At 45.2% G+C, this 19,799-nt stretch overlaps 15 non-coding genes across 15 annotated transcripts; all 15 read left to right on the top strand.

Moving 5' to 3' along the window:
• The first annotated feature begins 176 nt into the window (after positions 1–176).
• LOC141196082 (U2 spliceosomal RNA) lies at positions 177–367 on the top strand. Its single transcript, XR_012268648.1, has one exon. It is a non-coding gene; the product is annotated as a U2 spliceosomal RNA (small nuclear RNA).
• A 1,124-nt stretch (positions 368–1,491) lies between these two features.
• Positions 1,492–1,682, top strand: LOC141194759 (U2 spliceosomal RNA). The gene has a single exon (XR_012267380.1). It is a non-coding gene; the product is annotated as a U2 spliceosomal RNA (small nuclear RNA).
• Positions 1,683–2,806: 1,124 nt separating this feature from the next.
• On the top strand, positions 2,807–2,997 carry LOC141194758 (U2 spliceosomal RNA). The gene has a single exon (XR_012267379.1). It is a non-coding gene; the product is annotated as a U2 spliceosomal RNA (small nuclear RNA).
• Positions 2,998–4,120: 1,123 nt separating this feature from the next.
• LOC141194757 (U2 spliceosomal RNA) lies at positions 4,121–4,311 on the top strand. The gene has a single exon (XR_012267378.1). It is a non-coding gene; the product is annotated as a U2 spliceosomal RNA (small nuclear RNA).
• Positions 4,312–5,432: 1,121 nt separating this feature from the next.
• LOC141194756 (U2 spliceosomal RNA) lies at positions 5,433–5,623 on the top strand. Its single transcript, XR_012267377.1, has one exon. It is a non-coding gene; the product is annotated as a U2 spliceosomal RNA (small nuclear RNA).
• A 1,120-nt stretch (positions 5,624–6,743) lies between these two features.
• Positions 6,744–6,934, top strand: LOC141194755 (U2 spliceosomal RNA). Its single transcript, XR_012267376.1, has one exon. It is a non-coding gene; the product is annotated as a U2 spliceosomal RNA (small nuclear RNA).
• Positions 6,935–8,056: 1,122 nt separating this feature from the next.
• On the top strand, positions 8,057–8,247 carry LOC141194754 (U2 spliceosomal RNA). Its single transcript, XR_012267375.1, has one exon. It is a non-coding gene; the product is annotated as a U2 spliceosomal RNA (small nuclear RNA).
• Positions 8,248–9,370: 1,123 nt separating this feature from the next.
• LOC141196175 (U2 spliceosomal RNA) lies at positions 9,371–9,561 on the top strand. The gene has a single exon (XR_012268740.1). It is a non-coding gene; the product is annotated as a U2 spliceosomal RNA (small nuclear RNA).
• Positions 9,562–10,684: 1,123 nt separating this feature from the next.
• LOC141195882 (U2 spliceosomal RNA) lies at positions 10,685–10,875 on the top strand. Its single transcript, XR_012268453.1, has one exon. It is a non-coding gene; the product is annotated as a U2 spliceosomal RNA (small nuclear RNA).
• Positions 10,876–11,997: 1,122 nt separating this feature from the next.
• Positions 11,998–12,188, top strand: LOC141194753 (U2 spliceosomal RNA). The gene has a single exon (XR_012267374.1). It is a non-coding gene; the product is annotated as a U2 spliceosomal RNA (small nuclear RNA).
• A 1,120-nt stretch (positions 12,189–13,308) lies between these two features.
• On the top strand, positions 13,309–13,499 carry LOC141194752 (U2 spliceosomal RNA). Its single transcript, XR_012267373.1, has one exon. It is a non-coding gene; the product is annotated as a U2 spliceosomal RNA (small nuclear RNA).
• A 1,121-nt stretch (positions 13,500–14,620) lies between these two features.
• On the top strand, positions 14,621–14,811 carry LOC141194751 (U2 spliceosomal RNA). The gene has a single exon (XR_012267372.1). It is a non-coding gene; the product is annotated as a U2 spliceosomal RNA (small nuclear RNA).
• A 1,119-nt stretch (positions 14,812–15,930) lies between these two features.
• Positions 15,931–16,121, top strand: LOC141194749 (U2 spliceosomal RNA). The gene has a single exon (XR_012267370.1). It is a non-coding gene; the product is annotated as a U2 spliceosomal RNA (small nuclear RNA).
• Positions 16,122–17,243: 1,122 nt separating this feature from the next.
• On the top strand, positions 17,244–17,434 carry LOC141194748 (U2 spliceosomal RNA). Its single transcript, XR_012267369.1, has one exon. It is a non-coding gene; the product is annotated as a U2 spliceosomal RNA (small nuclear RNA).
• A 1,126-nt stretch (positions 17,435–18,560) lies between these two features.
• On the top strand, positions 18,561–18,751 carry LOC141194747 (U2 spliceosomal RNA). The gene has a single exon (XR_012267368.1). It is a non-coding gene; the product is annotated as a U2 spliceosomal RNA (small nuclear RNA).
• The last annotated feature ends 1,048 nt before the right edge of the window (positions 18,752–19,799 follow it).

Here is a 19,799-nt window from a genome sequence, read left to right as displayed (position 1 = left end):
GAGTTATGCAGATCTAAAACGCGTGGATTGCAGCAGCAGCAAGCCGAAAAGTGCAGGCATGTGAGGGATCTAGAGGTTGACAGCATGTCTTCTTAACGGGAGTCCAGGTGGCCATCTCCACAAATGGACTTTTCAGAATCCTTGGGTGGCACCGTAGTCGGAAACCAATTCTGGTTATCGCTTCTCGGCCTTTTGGCTAAGATCAAGTGTAGTATCTGTTCTTATCAGTTTAATATCTGATACGTCCCCTATCTGGGGACCATATATTAAATGGATTTTTAGAACAGGGAGATGGAAAAAGAGCTTGCTCTGTCCACTCCACGCATTGACCTGGTATTGCAGTATCTCCAGGACCGCTGCACCCCTTCTTTAATGCAGTTTCTAAAATCAGAAAGAATTGAATTCAATGCTTTTTGTTCATTTTGCTTGTTTGTCGGATTTTGGGATGGACTCTTTGGCTTTGCTTTTCTTCTCCTCATTGGATTTTTCATGTTAAAAGTTGCAGAAGCCAGATGACAAGCTCATTTTGGTTCAACTTCAGCAACTGTGCATTGCATTGCCATGTAATGTAATGTAATGCAATGCTATCTATCTAGCTCTCCCTCTATACTTCCTTTTGGATAAACAGACATATTAGGCAAGCATTTTGGAGCTTTCACCTAAATAACTACAGGTGGTGAGATAAGCTGCACAATATAATTGACCTTTCAGTATATTGTTGCACACACACCATCTATTTAGCAAATGCCCTTGTTATCAACAGCAGCCTTTTAAACTCACCTGAGCTAACAGGTATGTGAGCTGGTTACTCTGCTGCGCTTAAAATTTCTTTTTTGGTTTGCTACAATGCCTTTTCTGAAACGTTGTCTCCCTCTGCTGGAACACTGACTTCTTTCATTTAATGCCTGCAGACTATAAAAGAGAAACCAACCCAAAAAGTTTGGTTGATTAGTCTGTGGCATTCTGTTAAACTGTTGCTTATGGCGGTCTCTGTGAGCTTCTCAGTGACATTCAGCCATCCAGGTATCCCGCCTGCAGTAGACGGAATGTGGCAATGGAACGCTGGCTGCGCGTGTCATAATAGGCTCTGAGCCTTTATATACCTGCGCACAGCAGCAGCCACCTTCAGTCTGCTGCTGGACAGCCAGCAGCAGCAGCAGCAGGAGAGGTAATTAATCAGCAACCCTCCTGCTAAGGGTAGACAGCTGCTCGTTCCACCCCCCCCCCCCCCGCCTTAATTGGTTCTCCTCCCTTCCAACGGTGTTGAGGCGGGTGGGAACAGCCGGGGGTTGAGGGTACTGTGCTAAAAGAGGTGGAGTTATGCAGATCTAAAACGCGTGGATTGCAGCAGCAGCAAGCCGAAAAGTGCAGGCATGTGAGGGATCTAGAGGTTGACAGCATGTCTTCTTAACGGGAGTCCAGGTGGCCATCTCCACAAATGGACTTTTCAGAATCCTTGGGTGGCACCGTAGTCGGAAACCAATTCTGGTTATCGCTTCTCGGCCTTTTGGCTAAGATCAAGTGTAGTATCTGTTCTTATCAGTTTAATATCTGATACGTCCCCTATCTGGGGACCATATATTAAATGGATTTTTAGAACAGGGAGATGGAAAAAGAGCTTGCTCTGTCCACTCCACGCATTGACCTGGTATTGCAGTATCTCCAGGACCGGTGCACCCCTTCTTTAATGCAGTTTCTAAAATCAGAAAGAATTGAATTCAATGCTTTTTGTTCATTTTGCTTGTTTGTCGGATTTTGGGATGGACTCTTTGGCTTTGCTTTTCTTCTCCTCATTGGATTTTTCATGTTAAAAGTTGCAGAAGCCAGATGACAAGCTCATTTTGGTTCAACTTCAGCAACTGTGCATTGCATTGCCATGTAATGTAATGTAATGCAATGCTATCTATCTAGCTCTCCCTCTATACTTCCTTTTGGATAAACAGACATATTAGGCAAGCATTTTGGAGCTTTCACCTAAATAACTACAGGTGGTGAGATAAGCTGCACAATATAATTGACCTTTCAGTATATTGTTGCACACACACCATCTATTTAGCAAATGCCCTTGTTATCAACAGCAGCCTTTTAAACTCACCTGAGCTAACAGGTATGTGAGCTGGTTACTCTGCTGCGCTTAAAATTTCTTTTTTGGTTTGCTACAATGCCTTTTCTGAAACGTTGTCTCCCTCTGCTGGAACACTGACTTCTTTCATTTAATGCCTGCAGACTATAAAAGAGAAACCAACCCAAAAAGTTTGGTTGATTAGTCTGTGGCATTCTTTTAAACTGTTGCTTATGGCGGTCTCTGTGAGCTTCTCAGTGACATTCAGCCATCCAGGTATCCCGCCTGCAGTAGACGGAATGTGGCAATGGAACGCTGGCTGCGCGTGTCATAATAGGCTCTGAGCCTTTATATACCTGCGCACAGCAGCAGCCACCTTCAGTCTGCTGCTGGACAGCCAGCAGCAGCAGCAGCAGGAGAGGTAATTAATCAGCAACCCTCCTGCTAAGGGTAGACAGCTGCTCGTTCCACCCCCCCCCCCCCCGCCTTAATTGGTTCTCCTCCCTTCCAACGGTGTTGAGGCGGGTGGGAACAGCCGGGGGTTGAGGGTACTGTGCTAAAAGAGGTGGAGTTATGCAGATCTAAAACGCGTGGATTGCAGCAGCAGCAAGCCGAAAAGTGCAGGCATGTGAGGGATCTAGAGGTTGACAGCATGTCTTCTTAACGGGAGTCCAGGTGGCCATCTCCACAAATGGACTTTTCAGAATCCTTGGGTGGCACCGTAGTCGGAAACCAATTCTGGTTATCGCTTCTCGGCCTTTTGGCTAAGATCAAGTGTAGTATCTGTTCTTATCAGTTTAATATCTGATACGTCCCCTATCTGGGGACCATATATTAAATGGATTTTTAGAACAGGGAGATGGAAAAAGAGCTTGCTCTGTCCACTCCACGCATTGACCTGGTATTGCAGTATCTCCAGGACCGGTGCACCCCTTCTTTAATGCAGTTTCTAAAATCAGAAAGAATTGAATTCAATGCTTTTTGTTCATTTTGCTTGTTTGTCGGATTTTGGGATGGACTCTTTGGCTTTGCTTTTCTTCTCCTCATTGGATTTTTCATGTTAAAAGTTGCAGAAGCCAGATGACAAGCTCATTTTGGTTCAACTTCAGCAACTGTGCATTGCATTGCCATGTAATGTAATGTAATGCAATGCTATCTATCTAGCTCTCCCTCTATACTTCCTTTTGGATAAACAGACATATTAGGCAAGCATTTTGGAGCTTTCACCTAAATAACTACAGGTGGTGAGATAAGCTGCACAATATAATTGACCTTTCAGTATATTGTTGCACACACACCATCTATTTAGCAAATGCCCTTGTTATCAACAGCAGCCTTTTAAACTCACCTGAGCTAACAGGTATGTGAGCTGGTTACTCTGCTGCGCTTAAAATTTCTTTTTTGGTTTGCTACAATGCCTTTTCTGAAACGTTGTCTCCCTCTGCTGGAACACTGACTTCTTTCATTTAATGCCTGCAGACTATAAAAGAGAAACCAACCCAAAAAGTTTGGTTGATTAGTCTGTGGCATTCTTTTAAACTGTTGCTTATGGCGGTCTCTGTGAGCTTCTCAGTGACATTCAGCCATCCAGGTATCCCGCCTGCAGTAGACGGAATGTGGCAATGGAACGCTGGCTGCGCGTGTCATAATAGGCTCTGAGCCTTTATATACCTGCGCACAGCAGCAGCCACCTTCAGTCTGCTGCTGGACAGCCAGCAGCAGCAGCAGCAGCAGGAGAGGTAATTAATCAGCAACCCTCCTGCTAAGGGTAGACAGCTGCTCGTTCCACCCCCCCCCCGCCTTAATTGGTTCTCCTCCCTTCCAACGGTGTTGAGGCGGGTGGGAACAGCCGGGGGTTGAGGGTACTGTGCTAAAAGAGGTGGAGTTATGCAGATCTAAAACGCGTGGATTGCAGCAGCAGCAAGCCGAAAAGTGCAGGCATGTGAGGGATCTAGAGGTTGACAGCATGTCTTCTTAACGGGAGTCCAGGTGGCCATCTCCACAAATGGACTTTTCAGAATCCTTGGGTGGCACCGTAGTCGGAAACCAATTCTGGTTATCGCTTCTCGGCCTTTTGGCTAAGATCAAGTGTAGTATCTGTTCTTATCAGTTTAATATCTGATACGTCCCCTATCTGGGGACCATATATTAAATGGATTTTTAGAACAGGGAGATGGAAAAAGAGCTTGCTCTGTCCACTCCACGCATTGACCTGGTATTGCAGTATCTCCAGGACCGGTGCACCCCTTCTTTAATGCAGTTTCTAAAATCAGAAAGAATTGAATTCAATGCTTTTTGTTCATTTTGCTTGTTTGTCGGATTTTGGGATGGACTCTTTGGCTTTGCTTTTCTTCTCCTCATTGGATTTTTCATGTTAAAAGTTGCAGAAGCCAGATGAGAAGCTCATTTTGGTTCAACTTCAGCAACTGTGCATTGCATTGCCATGTAATGTAATGTAATGCAATGCTATCTATCTAGCTCTCCCTCTATACTTCCTTTTGGATAAACAGACATATTAGGCAAGCATTTTGGAGCTTTCACCTAAATAACTACAGGTGGTGAGATAAGCTGCACAATATAATTGACCTTTCAGTATATTGTTGCACACACACCATCTATTTAGCAAATGCCCTTGTTATCAACAGCAGCCTTTTAAACTCACCTGAGCTAACAGGTATGTGAGCTGGTTACTCTGCTGCGCTTAAAATTTCTTTTTTGGTTTGCTACAATGCCTTTTCTGAAACGTTGTCTCCCTCTGCTGGAACACTGACTTCTTTCATTTAATGCCTGCAGACTATAAAAGAGAAACCAACCCAAAAAGTTTGGTTGATTAGTCTGTGGCATTCTTTTAAACTGTTGCTTATGGCGGTCTCTGTGAGCTTCTCAGTGACATTCAGCCATCCAGGTATTCCGCCTGCAGTAGACGGAATGTGGCAATGGAACGCTGGCTGCGCGTGTCATAATAGGCTCTGAGCCTTTACATACCTGCGCACAGCAGCAGCCACCTTCAGTCTGCTGCTGGACAGCCAGCAGCAGCAGCAGCAGGAGAGGTAATTAATCAGCAACCCTCCTGCTAAGGGTAGACAGCTGCTCGTTCCACCCCCCCCCCCGCCTTAATTGGTTCTCCTCCCTTCCAACGGTGTTGAGGCGGGTGGGAACAGCCGGGGGTTGAGGGTACTGTGCTAAGAGTGGTGGAGTTATGCAGATCTAAAACGCGTGGATTGCAGCAGCAGCAAGCCGAAAAGTGCAGGCATGTGAGGGATCTAGAGGTTGACAGCATGTCTTCTTAACGGGAGTCCAGGTGGCCATCTCCACAAATGGACTTTTCAGAATCCTTGGGTGGCACCGTAGTCGGAAACCAATTCTGGTTATCGCTTCTCGGCCTTTTGGCTAAGATCAAGTGTAGTATCTGTTCTTATCAGTTTAATATCTGATACGTCCCCTATCTGGGGACCATATATTAAATGGATTTTTAGAACAGGGAGATGGAAAAAGAGCTTGCTCTGTCCACTCCACGCATTGACCTGGTATTGCAGTATCTCCAGGACCGGTGCACCCCTTCTTTAATGCAGTTTCTAAAATCAGAAAGAATTGAATTCAATGCTTTTTGTTCATTTTGCTTGTTTGTCGGATTTTGGGATGGACTCTTTGGCTTTGCTTTTCTTCTCCTCATTGGATTTTTCATGTTAAAAGTTGCAGAAGCCAGATGAGAAGCTCATTTTGGTTCAACTTCAGCAACTGTGCATTGCATTGCCATGTAATGTAATGTAATGCAATGCTATCTATCTAGCTCTCCCTCTATACTTCCTTTTGGATAAACAGACATATTAGGCAAGCATTTTGGAGCTTTCACCTAAATAACTACAGGTGGTGAGATAAGCTGCACAATATAATTGACCTTTCAGTATATTGTTGCACACACACCATCTATTTAGCAAATGCCCTTGTTATCAACAGCAGCCTTTTAAACTCACCTGAGCTAACAGGTATGTGAGCTGGTTACTCTGCTGCGCTTAAAATTTCTTTTTTGGTTTGCTACAATGCCTTTTCTGAAACGTTGTCTCCCTCTGCTGGAACACTGACTTCTTTCATTTAATGCCTGCAGACTATAAAAGAGAAACCAACCCAAAAAGTTTGGTTGATTAGTCTGTGGCATTCTTTTAAACTGTTGCTTATGGCGGTCTCTGTGAGCTTCTCAGTGACATTCAGCCATCCAGGTATCCCGCCTGCAGTAGACGGAATGTGGCAATGGAACGCTGGCTGCGCGTGTCATAATAGGCTCTGAGCCTTTATATACCTGCGCACAGCAGCAGCCACCTTCAGTCTGCTGCTGGACAGCCAGCAGCAGCAGCAGCAGGAGAGGTAATTAATCAGCAACCCTCCTGCTAAGGGTAGACAGCTGCTCGTTCCACCCCCCCCCCGCCTTAATTGGTTCTCCTCCCTTCCAACGGTGTTGAGGCGGGTGGGAACAGCCGGGGGTTGAGGGTACTGTGCTAAAAGAGGTGGAGTTATGCAGATCTAAAACGCGTGGATTGCAGCAGCAGCAAGCCGAAAAGTGCAGGCATGTGAGGGATCTAGAGGTTGACAGCATGTCTTCTTAACGGGAGTCCAGGTGGCCATCTCCACAAATGGACTTTTCAGAATCCTTGGGTGGCACCGTAGTCGGAAACCAATTCTGGTTATCGCTTCTCGGCCTTTTGGCTAAGATCAAGTGTAGTATCTGTTCTTATCAGTTTAATATCTGATACGTCCCCTATCTGGGGACCATATATTAAATGGATTTTTAGAACAGGGAGATGGAAAAAGAGCTTGCTCTGTCCACTCCACGCATTGACCTGGTATTGCAGTATCTCCAGGACCGGTGCACCCCTTCTTTAATGCAGTTTCTAAAATCAGAAAGAATTGAATTCAATGCTTTTTGTTCATTTTGCTTGTTTGTCGGATTTTGGGATGGACTCTTTGGCTTTGCTTTTCTTCTCCTCATTGGATTTTTCATGTTAAAAGTTGCAGAAGCCAGATGACAAGCTCATTTTGGTTCAACTTCAGCAACTGTGCATTGCATTGCCATGTAATGTAATGTAATGCAATGCTATCTATCTAGCTCTCCCTCTATACTTCCTTTTGGATAAACAGACATATTAGGCAAGCATTTTGGAGCTTTCACCTAAATAACTACAGGTGGTGAGATAAGCTGCACAATATAATTGACCTTTCAGTATATTGTTGCACACACACCATCTATTTAGCAAATGCCCTTGTTATCAACAGCAGCCTTTTAAACTCACCTGAGCTAACAGGTATGTGAGCTGGTTACTCTGCTGCGCTTAAAATTTCTTTTTTGGTTTGCTACAATGCCTTTTCTGAAACGTTGTCTCCCTCTGCTGGAACACTGACTTCTTTCATTTAATGCCTGCAGACTATAAAAGAGAAACCAACCCAAAAAGTTTGGTTGATTAGTCTGTGGCATTCTTTTAAACTGTTGCTTATGGCGGTCTCTGTGAGCTTCTCAGTGACATTCAGCCATCCAGGTATCCCGCCTGCAGTAGACGGAATGTGGCAATGGAACGCTGGCTGCGCGTGTCATAATAGGCTCTGAGCCTTTATATACCTGCGCACAGCAGCAGCCACCTTCAGTCTGCTGCTGGACAGCCAGCAGCAGCAGCAGCAGGAGAGGTAATTAATCAGCAACCCTCCTGCTAAGGGTAGACAGCTGCTCGTTCCACCCCCCCCCCCCGCCTTAATTGGTTCTCCTCCCTTCCAACGGTGTTGAGGCGGGTGGGAACAGCCGGGGGTTGAGGGTACTGTGCTAAAAGAGGTGGAGTTATGCAGATCTAAAACGCGTGGATTGCAGCAGCAGCAAGCCGAAAAGTGCAGGCATGTGAGGGATCTAGAGGTTGACAGCATGTCTTCTTAACGGGAGTCCAGGTGGCCATCTCCACAAATGGACTTTTCAGAATCCTTGGGTGGCACCGTAGTCGGAAACCAATTCTGGTTATCGCTTCTCGGCCTTTTGGCTAAGATCAAGTGTAGTATCTGTTCTTATCAGTTTAATATCTGATACGTCCCCTATCTGGGGACCATATATTAAATGGATTTTTAGAACAGGGAGATGGAAAAAGAGCTTGCTCTGTCCACTCCACGCATTGACCTGGTATTGCAGTATCTCCAGGACCGGTGCACCCCTTCTTTAATGCAGTTTCTAAAATCAGAAAGAATTGAATTCAATGCTTTTTGTTCATTTTGCTTGTTTGTCGGATTTTGGGATGGACTCTTTGGCTTTGCTTTTCTTCTCCTCATTGGATTTTTCATGTTAAAAGTTGCAGAAGCCAGATGACAAGCTCATTTTGGTTCAACTTCAGCAACTGTGCATTGCATTGCCATGTAATGTAATGTAATGCAATGCTATCTATCTAGCTCTCCCTCTATACTTCCTTTTGGATAAACAGACATATTAGGCAAGCATTTTGGAGCTTTCACCTAAATAACTACAGGTGGTGAGATAAGCTGCACAATATAATTGACCTTTCAGTATATTGTTGCACACACACCATCTATTTAGCAAATGCCCTTGTTATCAACAGCAGCCTTTTAAACTCACCTGAGCTAACAGGTATGTGAGCTGGTTACTCTGCTGCGCTTAAAATTTCTTTTTTGGTTTGCTACAATGCCTTTTCTGAAACGTTGTCTCCCTCTGCTGGAACACTGACTTCTTTCATTTAATGCCTGCAGACTATAAAAGAGAAACCAACCCAAAAAGTTTGGTTGATTAGTCTGTGGCATTCTTTTAAACTGTTGCTTATGGCGGTCTCTGTGAGCTTCTCAGTGACATTCAGCCATCCAGGTATCCCGCCTGCAGTAGACGGAATGTGGCAATGGAACGCTGGCTGCGCGTGTCATAATAGGCTCTGAGCCTTTATATACCTGCGCACAGCAGCAGCCACCTTCAGTCTGCTGCTGGACAGCCAGCAGCAGCAGCAGCAGGAGAGGTAATTAATCAGCAACCCTCCTGCTAAGGGTAGACAGCTGCTCGTTCCACCCCCCCCCCCCCGCCTTAATTGGTTCTCCTCCCTTCCAACGGTGTTGAGGCGGGTGGGAACAGCCGGGGGTTGAGGGTACTGTGCTAAAAGAGGTGGAGTTATGCAGATCTAAAACGCGTGGATTGCAGCAGCAGCAAGCCGAAAAGTGCAGGCATGTGAGGGATCTAGAGGTTGACAGCATGTCTTCTTAACGGGAGTCCAGGTGGCCATCTCCACAAATGGACTTTTCAGAATCCTTGGGTGGCACCGTAGTCGGAAACCAATTCTGGTTATCGCTTCTCGCCCTTTTGGCTAAGATCAAGTGTAGTATCTGTTCTTATCAGTTTAATATCTGATACGTCCCCTATCTGGGGACCATATATTAAATGGATTTTTAGAACAGGGAGATGGAAAAAGAGCTTGCTCTGTCCACTCCACGCATTGACCTGGTATTGCAGTATCTCCAGGACCGGTGCACCCCTTCTTTAATGCAGTTTCTAAAATCAGAAAGAATTGAATTCAATGCTTTTTGTTCATTTTGCTTGTTTGTCGGATTTTGGGATGGACTCTTTGGCTTTGCTTTTCTTCTCCTCATTGGATTTTTCATGTTAAAAGTTGCAGAAGCCAGATGACAAGCTCATTTTGGTTCAACTTCAGCAACTGTGCATTGCATTGCCATGTAATGTAATGTAATGCAATGCTATCTATCTAGCTCTCCCTCTATACTTCCTTTTGGATAAACAGACATATTAGGCAAGCATTTTGGAGCTTTCACCTAAATAACTACAGGTGGTGAGATAAGCTGCACAATATAATTGACCTTTCAGTATATTGTTGCACACACACCATCTATTTAGCAAATGCCCTTGTTATCAACAGCAGCCTTTTAAACTCACCTGAGCTAACAGGTATGTGAGCTGGTTACTCTGCTGCGCTTAAAATTTCTTTTTTGGTTTGCTACAATGCCTTTTCTGAAACGTTGTCTCCCTCTGCTGGAACACTGACTTCTTTCATTTAATGCCTGCAGACTATAAAAGAGAAACCAACCCAAAAAGTTTGGTTGATTAGTCTGTGGCATTCTTTTAAACTGTTGCTTATGGCGGTCTCTGTGAGCTTCTCAGTGACATTCAGCCATCCAGGTATCCCGCCTGCAGTAGACGGAATGTGGCAATGGAACGCTGGCTGCGCGTGTCATAATAGGCTCTGAGCCTTTATATACCTGCGCACAGCAGCAGCCACCTTCAGTCTGCTGCTGGACAGCCAGCAGCAGCAGCAGCAGCAGGAGAGGTAATTAATCAGCAACCCTCCTGCTAAGGGTAGACAGCTGCTCGTTCCACCCCCCCCCCGCCTTAATTGGTTCTCCTCCCTTCCAACGGTGTTGAGGCGGGTGGGAACAGCCGGGGGTTGAGGGTACTGTGCTAAAAGAGGTGGAGTTATGCAGATCTAAAACGCGTGGATTGCAGCAGCAGCAAGCCGAAAAGTGCAGGCATGTGAGGGATCTAGAGGTTGACAGCATGTCTTCTTAACGGGAGTCCAGGTGGCCATCTCCACAAATGGACTTTTCAGAATCCTTGGGTGGCACCGTAGTCGGAAACCAATTCTGGTTATCGCTTCTCGGCCTTTTGGCTAAGATCAAGTGTAGTATCTGTTCTTATCAGTTTAATATCTGATACGTCCCCTATCTGGGGACCATATATTAAATGGATTTTTAGAACAGGGAGATGGAAAAAGAGCTTGCTCTGTCCACTCCATGCATTGACCTGGTACTGCAGTATCTCCAGGACCGGTGCACCCCTTCTTTAATGCAGTTTCTAAAATCAGAAAGAATTGAATTCAATGCTTTTTGTTCATTTTGCTTGTTTGTCGGATTTTGGGATGGACTCTTTGGCTTTGCTTTTCTTCTCCTCATTGGATTTTTCATGTTAAAAGTTGCAGAAGCCAGATGACAAGCTCATTTTGGTTCAACTTCAGCAACTGTGCATTGCATTGCCATGTAATGTAATGTAATGCAATGCTATCTATCTAGCTCTCCCTCTATACTTCCTTTTGGATAAACAGACATATTAGGCAAGCATTTTGGAGCTTTCACCTAAATAACTACAGGTGGTGAGATAAGCTGCACAATATAATTGACCTTTCAGTATATTGTTGCACACACACCATCTATTTAGCAAATGCCCTTGTTATCAACAGCAGCCTTTTAAACTCACCTGAGCTAACAGGTATGTGAGCTGGTTACTCTGCTGCGCTTAAAATTTCTTTTTTGGTTTGCTACAATGCCTTTTCTGAAACGTTGTCTCCCTCTGCTGGAACACTGACTTCTTTCATTTAATGCCTGCAGACTATAAAAGAGAAACCAACCCAAAAAGTTTGGTTGATCAGTCTGTGGCATTCTTTTAAACTGTTGCCTATGGCGGTCTCTGTGAGCTTCTCAGTGACATTCAGCCATCCAGGTATCCCGCCTGCAGTAGACGGAATGTGGCAATGGAACGCTGGCTGCGCGTGTCATAATAGGCTCTGAGCCTTTATATACCTGCGCACAGCAGCAGCCACCTTCAGTCTGCTGCTGGACAGCCAGCAGCAGCAGCAGCAGGAGAGGTAATTAATCAGCAACCCTCCTGCTAAGGGTAGACAGCTGCTCGTTCCACCCCCCCCCCCCGCCTTAATTGGTTCTCCTCCCTTCCAACGGTGTTGAGGCGGGTGGGAACAGCCGGGGGTTGAGGGTACTGTGCTAAAAGAGGTGGAGTTATGCAGATCTAAAACGCGTGGATTGCAGCAGCAGCAAGCCGAAAAGTGCAGGCATGTGAGGGATCTAGAGGTTGACAGCATGTCTTCTTAACGGGAGTCCAGGTGGCCATCTCCACAAATGGACTTTTCAGAATCCTTGGGTGGCACCGTAGTCGGAAACCAATTCTGGTTATCGCTTCTCGGCCTTTTGGCTAAGATCAAGTGTAGTATCTGTTCTTATCAGTTTAATATCTGATACGTCCCCTATCTGGGGACCATATATTAAATGGATTTTTAGAACAGGGAGATGGAAAAAGAGCTTGCTCTGTCCACTCCACGCATTGACCTGGTATTGCAGTATCTCCAGGACCGGTGCACCCCTTCTTTAATGCAGTTTCTAAAATCAGAAAGAATTGAATTCAATGCTTTTTGTTCATTTTGCTTGTTTGTCGGATTTTGGGATGGACTCTTTGGCTTTGCTTTTCTTCTCCTCATTGGATTTTTCATGTTAAAAGTTGCAGAAGCCAGATGACAAGCTCATTTTGGTTCAACTTCAGCAACTGTGCATTGCATTGCCATGTAATGTAATGTAATGCAATGCTATCTATCTAGCTCTCCCTCTATACTTCCTTTTGGATAAACAGACATATTAGGCAAGCATTTTGGAGCTTTCACCTAAATAACTACAGGTGGTGAGATAAGCTGCACAATATAATTGACCTTTCAGTATATTGTTGCACACACACCATCTATTTAGCAAATGCCCTTGTTATCAACAGCAGCCTTTTAAACTCACCTGAGCTAACAGGTATGTGAGCTGGTTACTCTGCTGCGCTTAAAATTTCTTTTTTGGTTTGCTACAATGCCTTTTCTGAAACGTTGTCTCCCTCTGCTGGAACACTGACTTCTTTCATTTAATGCCTGCAGACTATAAAAGAGAAACCAACCCAAAAAGTTTGGTTGATTAGTCTGTGGCATTCTTTTAAACTGTTGCTTATGGCGGTCTCTGTGAGCTTCTCAGTGACATTCAGCCATCCAGGTATCCCGCCTGCAGTAGACAGAATGTGGCAATGGAACGCTGGCTGCGCGTGTCATAATAGGCTCTGAGCCTTTATATACCTGCGCACAGCAGCAGCCACCTTCAGTCTGCTGCTGGACAGCCAGCAGCAGCAGCAGCAGGAGAGGTAATTAATCAGCAACCCTCCTGCTAAGGGTAGACAGCTGCTCGTTCCACCCCCCCCCCGCCTTAATTGGTTCTCCTCCCTTCCAACGGTGTTGAGGCGGGTGGGAACAGCCGGGGGTTGAGGGTACTGTGCTAAAAGAGGTGGAGTTATGCAGATCTAAAACGCGTGGATTGCAGCAGCAGCAAGCCGAAAAGTGCAGGCATGTGAGGGATCTAGAGGTTGACAGCATGTCTTCTTAACGGGAGTCCAGGTGGCCATCTCCACAAATGGACTTTTCAGAATCCTTGGGTGGCACCGTAGTCGGAAACCAATTCTGGTTATCGCTTCTCGGCCTTTTGGCTAAGATCAAGTGTAGTATCTGTTCTTATCAGTTTAATATCTGATACGTCCCCTATCTGGGGACCATATATTAAATGGATTTTTAGAACAGGGAGATGGAAAAAGAGCTTGCTCTGTCCACTCCACGCATTGACCTGGTATTGCAGTATCTCCAGGACCGGTGCACCCCTTCTTTAATGCAGTTTCTAAAATCAGAAAGAATTGAATTCAATGCTTTTTGTTCATTTTGCTTGTTTGTCAGATTTTGGGATGGACTCTTTGGCTTTGCTTTTCTTCTCCTCATTGGATTTTTCATGTTAAAAGTTGCAGAAGCCAGATGACAAGCTCATTTTGGTTCAACTTCAGCAACTGTGCATTGCATTGCCATGTAATGTAATGTAATGCAATGCTATCTATCTAGCTCTCCCTCTATACTTCCTTTTGGATAAACAGACATATTAGGCAAGCATTTTGGAGCTTTCACCTAAATAACTACAGGTGGTGAGATAAGCTGCACAATATAATTGACCTTTCAGTATATTGTTGCACACACACCATCTATTTAGCAAATGCCCTTGTTATCAACAGCAGCCTTTTAAACTCACCTGAGCTAACAGGTATGTGAGCTGGTTACTCTGCTGCGCTTAAAATTTCTTTTTTGGTTTGCTACAATGCCTTTTCTGAAACGTTGTCTCCCTCTGCTGGAACACTGACTTCTTTCATTTAATGCCTGCAGACTATAAAAGAGAAACCAACCCAAAAAGTTTGGTTGATTAGTCTGTGGCATTCTTTTAAACTGTTGCTTATGGCGGTCTCTGTGAGCTTCTCAGTGACATTCAGCCATCCAGGTATCCCGCCTGCAGTAGACGGAATGTGGCAATGGAACGCTGGCTGCGCGTGTCATAATAGGCTCTGAGCCTTTATATACCTGCGCACAGCAGCAGCCACCTTCAGTCTGCTGCTGGACAGCCAGCAGCAGCAGCAGCAGGAGAGGTAATTAATCAGCAACCCTCCTGCTAAGGGTAGACAGCTGCTCGTTCCACCCCCCCCCCCGCCTTAATTGGTTCTCCTCCCTTCCAACGGTGTTGAGGCGGGTGGGAACAGCCGGGGGTTGAGGGTACTGTGCTAAAAGAGGTGGAGTTATGCAGATCTAAAACGCGTGGATTGCAGCAGCAGCAAGCCGAAAAGTGCAGGCATGTGAGGGATCTAGAGGTTGACAGCATGTCTTCTTAACGGGAGTCCAGGTGGCCATCTCCACAAATGGACTTTTCAGAATCCTTGGGTGGCACCGTAGTCGGAAACCAATTCTGGTTATCGCTTCTCGGCCTTTTGGCTAAGATCAAGTGTAGTATCTGTTCTTATCAGTTTAATATCTGATACGTCCCCTATCTGGGGACCATATATTAAATGGATTTTTAGAACAGGGAGATGGAAAAAGAGCTTGCTCTGTCCACTCCACGCATTGACCTGGTATTGCAGTATCTCCAGGACCGGTGCACCCCTTCTTTAATGCAGTTTCTAAAATCAGAAAGAATTGAATTCAATGCTTTTTGTTCATTTTGCTTGTTTGTCGGATTTTGGGATGGACTCTTTGGCTTTGCTTTTCTTCTCCTCATTGGATTTTTCATGTTAAAAGTTGCAGAAGCCAGATGACAAGCTCATTTTGGTTCAACTTCAGCAACTGTGCATTGCATTGCCATGTAATGTAATGTAATGCAATGCTATCTATCTAGCTCTCCCTCTATACTTCCTTTTGGATAAACAGACATATTAGGCAAGCATTTTGGAGCTTTCACCTAAATAACTACAGGTGGTGAGATAAGCTGCACAATATAATTGACCTTTCAGTATATTGTTGCACACACACCATCTATTTAGCAAATGCCCTTGTTATCAACAGCAGCCTTTTAAACTCACCTGAGCTAACAGGTATGTGAGCTGGTTACTCTGCTGCGCTTAAAATTTCTTTTTTGGTTTGCTACAATGCCTTTTCTGAAACGCTGTCTCCCTCTGCTGGAACACTGACTTCTTTCATTTAATGCCTGCAGACTATAAAAGAGAAACCAACCCAAAAAGTTTGGTTGATTAGTCTGTGGCATTCTTTTAAACTGTTGCTTATGGCGGTCTCTGTGAGCTTCTCAGTGACATTCAGCCATCCAGGTATCCCGCCTGCAGTAGACGGAATGTGGCAATGGAACGCTGGCTGCGCGTGTCATAATAGGCTCTGAGCCTTTATATACCTGCGCACAGCAGCAGCCACCTTCAGTCTGCTGCTGGACAGCCAGCAGCAGCAGCAGCAGGAGAGGTAATTAATCAGCAACCCTCCTGCTAAGGGTAGACAGCTGCTCGTTCCACCCCCCCCCGCCTTAATTGGTTCTCCTCCCTTCCAATGGTGTTGAGGCGGGTGGGAACAGCCGGGGGTTGAGGGTACTGTGCTAAAAGAGGTGGAGTTATGCAGATCTAAAACGCGTGGATTGCAGCAGCAGCAAGCCGAAAAGTGCAGGCATGTGAGGGATCTAGAGGTTGACAGCATGTCTTCTTAACGGGAGTCCAGGTGGCCATCTCCACAAATGGACTTTTCAGAATCCTTGGGTGGCACCGTAGTCGGAAACCAATTCTGGTTATCGCTTCTCGGCCTTTTGGCTAAGATCAAGTGTAGTATCTGTTCTTATCAGTTTAATATCTGATACGTCCCCTATCTGGGGACCATATATTAAATGGATTTTTAGAACAGGGAGATGGAAAAAGAGCTTGCTCTGTCCACTCCACGCATTGACCTGGTATTGCAGTATCTCCAGGACCGGTGCACCCCTTCTTTAATGCAGTTTCTAAAATCAGAAAGAATTGAATTCAATGCTTTTTGTTCATTTTGCTTGTTTGTCGGATTTTGGGATGGACTCTTTGGCTTTGCTTTTCTTCTCCTCATTGGATTTTTCATGTTAAAAGTTGCAGAAGCCAGATGACAAGCTCATTTTGGTTCAACTTCAGCAACTGTGCATTGCATTGCCATGTAATGTAATGTAATGCAATGCTATCTATCTAGCTCTCCCTCTATACTTCCTTTTGGATAAACAGACATATTAGGCAAGCATTTTGGAGCTTTCACCTAAATAACTACAGGTGGTGAGATAAGCTGCACAATATAATTGACCTTTCAGTATATTGTTGCACACACACCATCTATTTAGCAAATGCCCTTGTTATCAACAGCAGCCTTTTAAACTCACCTGAGCTAACAGGTATGTGAGCTGGTTACTCTGCTGCGCTTAAAATTTCTTTTTTGGTTTGCTACAATGCCTTTTCTGAAACGTTGTCTCCCTCTGCTGGAACACTGACTTCTTTCATTTAATGCCTGCAGACTATAAAAGAGAAACCAACCCAAAAAGTTTGGTTGATTAGTCTGTGGCATTCTTTTAAACTGTTGCTTATGGCGGTCTCTGTGAGCTTCTCAGTGACATTCAGCCATCCAGGTATCCCGCCTGCAGTAGACGGAATGTGGCAATGGAACGCTGGCTGCGCGTGTCATAATAGGCTCTGAGCCTTTATATACCTGCGCACAGCAGCAGCCACCTTCAGTCTGCTGCTGGACAGCCAGCAGCAGCAGCAGCAGGAGAGGTAATTAATCAGCAACCCTCCTGCTAAGGGTAGACAGCTGCTCGTTCCACCCCCCCCCCCCGCCTTAATTGGTTCTCCTCCCTTCCAACGGTGTTGAGGCGGGTGGGAACAGCCGGGGGTTGAGGGTACTGTGCTAAAAGAGGTGGAGTTATGCAGATCTAAAACGCGTGGATTGCAGCAGCAGCAAGCCGAAAAGTGCAGGCATATGAGGGATCTAGAGGTTGACAGCATGTCTTCTTAACGGGAGTCCAGGTGGCCATCTCCACAAATGGACTTTTCAGAATCCTTGGGTGGCACCGTAGTCGGAAACCAATTCTGGTTATCGCTTCTCGGCCTTTTGGCTAAGATCAAGTGTAGTATCTGTTCTTATCAGTTTAATATCTGATACGTCCCCTATCTGGGGACCATATATTAAATGGATTTTTAGAACAGGGAGATGGAAAAAGAGCTTGCTCTGTCCACTCCACGCATTGACCTGGTATTGCAGTATCTCCAGGACCGGTGCACCCCTTCTTTAATGCAGTTTCTAAAATCAGAAAGAATTGAATTCAATGCTTTTTGTTCATTTTGCTTGTTTGTCGGATTTTGGGATGGACTCTTTGGCTTTGCTTTTCTTCTCCTCATTGGATTTTTCATGTTAAAAGTTGCAGAAGCCAGATGACAAGCTCATTTTGGTTCAACTTCAGCAACTGTGCATTGCATTGCCATGTAATGTAATGTAATGCAATGCTATCTATCTAGCTCTCCCTCTATACTTCCTTTTGGATAAACAGACATATTAGGCAAGCATTTTGGAGCTTTCACCTAAATAACTACAGGTGGTGAGATAAGCTGCACAATATAATTGACCTTTCAGTATATTGTTGCACACACACCATCTATTTAGCAAATGCCCTTGTTATCAACAGCAGCCTTTTAAACTCACCTGAGCTAACAGGTATGTGAGCTGGTTACTCTGCTGCGCTTAAAATTTCTTTTTTGGTTTGCTACAATGCCTTTTCTGAAACGTTGTCTCCCTCTGCTGGAACACTGACTTCTTTCATTTAATGCCTGCAGACTATAAAAGAGAAACCAACCCAAAAAGTTTGGTTGATTAGTCTGTGGCATTCTTTTAAACTGTTGCTTATGGCGGTCTCTGTGAGCTTCTCAGTGACATTCAGCCATCCAGGTATCCCGCCTGCAGTAGACGGAATGTGGCAATGGAACGCTGGCTGCGCGTGTCATAATAGGCTCTGAGCCTTTATATACCTGCGCACAGCAGCAGCCACCTTCAGTCTGCTGCTGGACAGCCAGCAGCAGCAGCAGCAGGAGAGGTAATTAATCAGCAACCCTCCTGCTAAGGGTAGACAGCTGCTCGTTCCACCCCCCCCCCCCCCCCGCCTTAATTGGTTCTCCTCCCTTCCAACGGTGTTGAGGCGGGTGGGAACAGCCGGGGGTTGAGGGTACTGTGCTAAAAGAGGTGGAGTTATGCAGATCTAAAACGCGTGGATTGCAGCAGCAGCAAGCCGAAAAGTGCAGGCATATGAGGGATCTAGAGGTTGACAGCATGTCTTCTTAACGGGAGTCCAGGTGGCCATCTCCACAAATGGACTTTTCAGAATCCTTGGGTGGCACCGTAGTCGGAAACCAATTCTGGTTATCGCTTCTCGGCCTTTTGGCTAAGATCAAGTGTAGTATCTGTTCTTATCAGTTTAATATCTGATACGTCCCCTATCTGGGGACCATATATTAAATGGATTTTTAGAACAGGGAGATGGAAAAAGAGCTTGCTCTGTCCACTCCACGCATTGACCTGGTATTGCAGTATCTCCAGGACCGGTGCACCCCTTCTTTAATGCAGTTTCTAAAATCAGAAAGAATTGAATTCAATGCTTTTTGTTCATTTTGCTTGTTTGTCGGATTTTGGGATGGACTCTTTGGCTTTGCTTTTCTTCTCCTCATTGGATTTTTCATGTTAAAAGTTGCAGAAGCCAGATGACAAGCTCATTTTGGTTCAACTTCAGCAACTGTGCATTGCATTGCCATGTAATGTAATGTAATGCAATGCTATCTATCTAGCTCTCCCTCTATACTTCCTTTTGGATAAACAGACATATTAGGCAAGCATTTTGGAGCTTTCACCTAAATAACTACAGGTGGTGAGATAAGCTGCACAATATAATTGACCTTTCAGTATATTGTTGCACACACACCATCTATTTAGCAAATGCCCTTGTTATCAACAGCAGCCTTTTAAACTCACCTGAGCTAACAGGTATGTGAGCTGGTTACTCTGCTGCGCTTAAAATTTCTTTTTTGGTTTGCTACAATGCCTTTTCTGAAACGTTGTCTCCCTCTGCTGGAACACTGACTTCTTTCATTTAATGCCTGCAGACTATAAAAGAGAAACCAACCCAAAAAGTTTGGTTGATTAGTCTGTGGCATTCTTTTAAACTGTTGCTTATGGCGGTCTCTGTGAGCTTCTCAGTGACATTCAGCCATCCAGGTATCCCGCCTGCAGTAGACGGAATGGGGCAATGGAACGCTGGCTGCGCGTGTCATAATAGGCTCTGAGCCTTTATATACCTGCGCACAGCAGCAGCCACCTTCAGTCTGCTGCTGGACAGCCAGCAGCAGCAGCAGCAGGAGAGGTAATTAATCAGCAACCCTCCTGCTAAGGGTAGACAGCTGCTCGTTCCACCCCCCCCCCCGCCTTAATTGGTTCTCCTACCTTCCAACGGTGTTGAGGCGGGTGGGAACAGCCGGGGGTTGAGGGTACTGTGCTAAAAGAGGTGGAGTTATGCAGATCTAAAACGCGTGGATTGCAGCAGCAGCAAGCTGAAAAGTGCAGGCATGTGAGGGATCTAGAGGTTGACAGCATGTCTTCTTAACGGGAGT

Source organism: Phyllobates terribilis, unplaced genomic scaffold (assembly GCF_046119375.1).
Source record: "Phyllobates terribilis strain yellow unplaced genomic scaffold, ASM4611937v1 Scaffold_74__1_contigs__length_7073193, whole genome shotgun sequence".
NCBI lineage: Eukaryota > Metazoa > Chordata > Amphibia > Anura > Dendrobatidae > Phyllobates > Phyllobates terribilis.
This window is presented reverse-complemented; position numbering and strand designations above follow the sequence as displayed.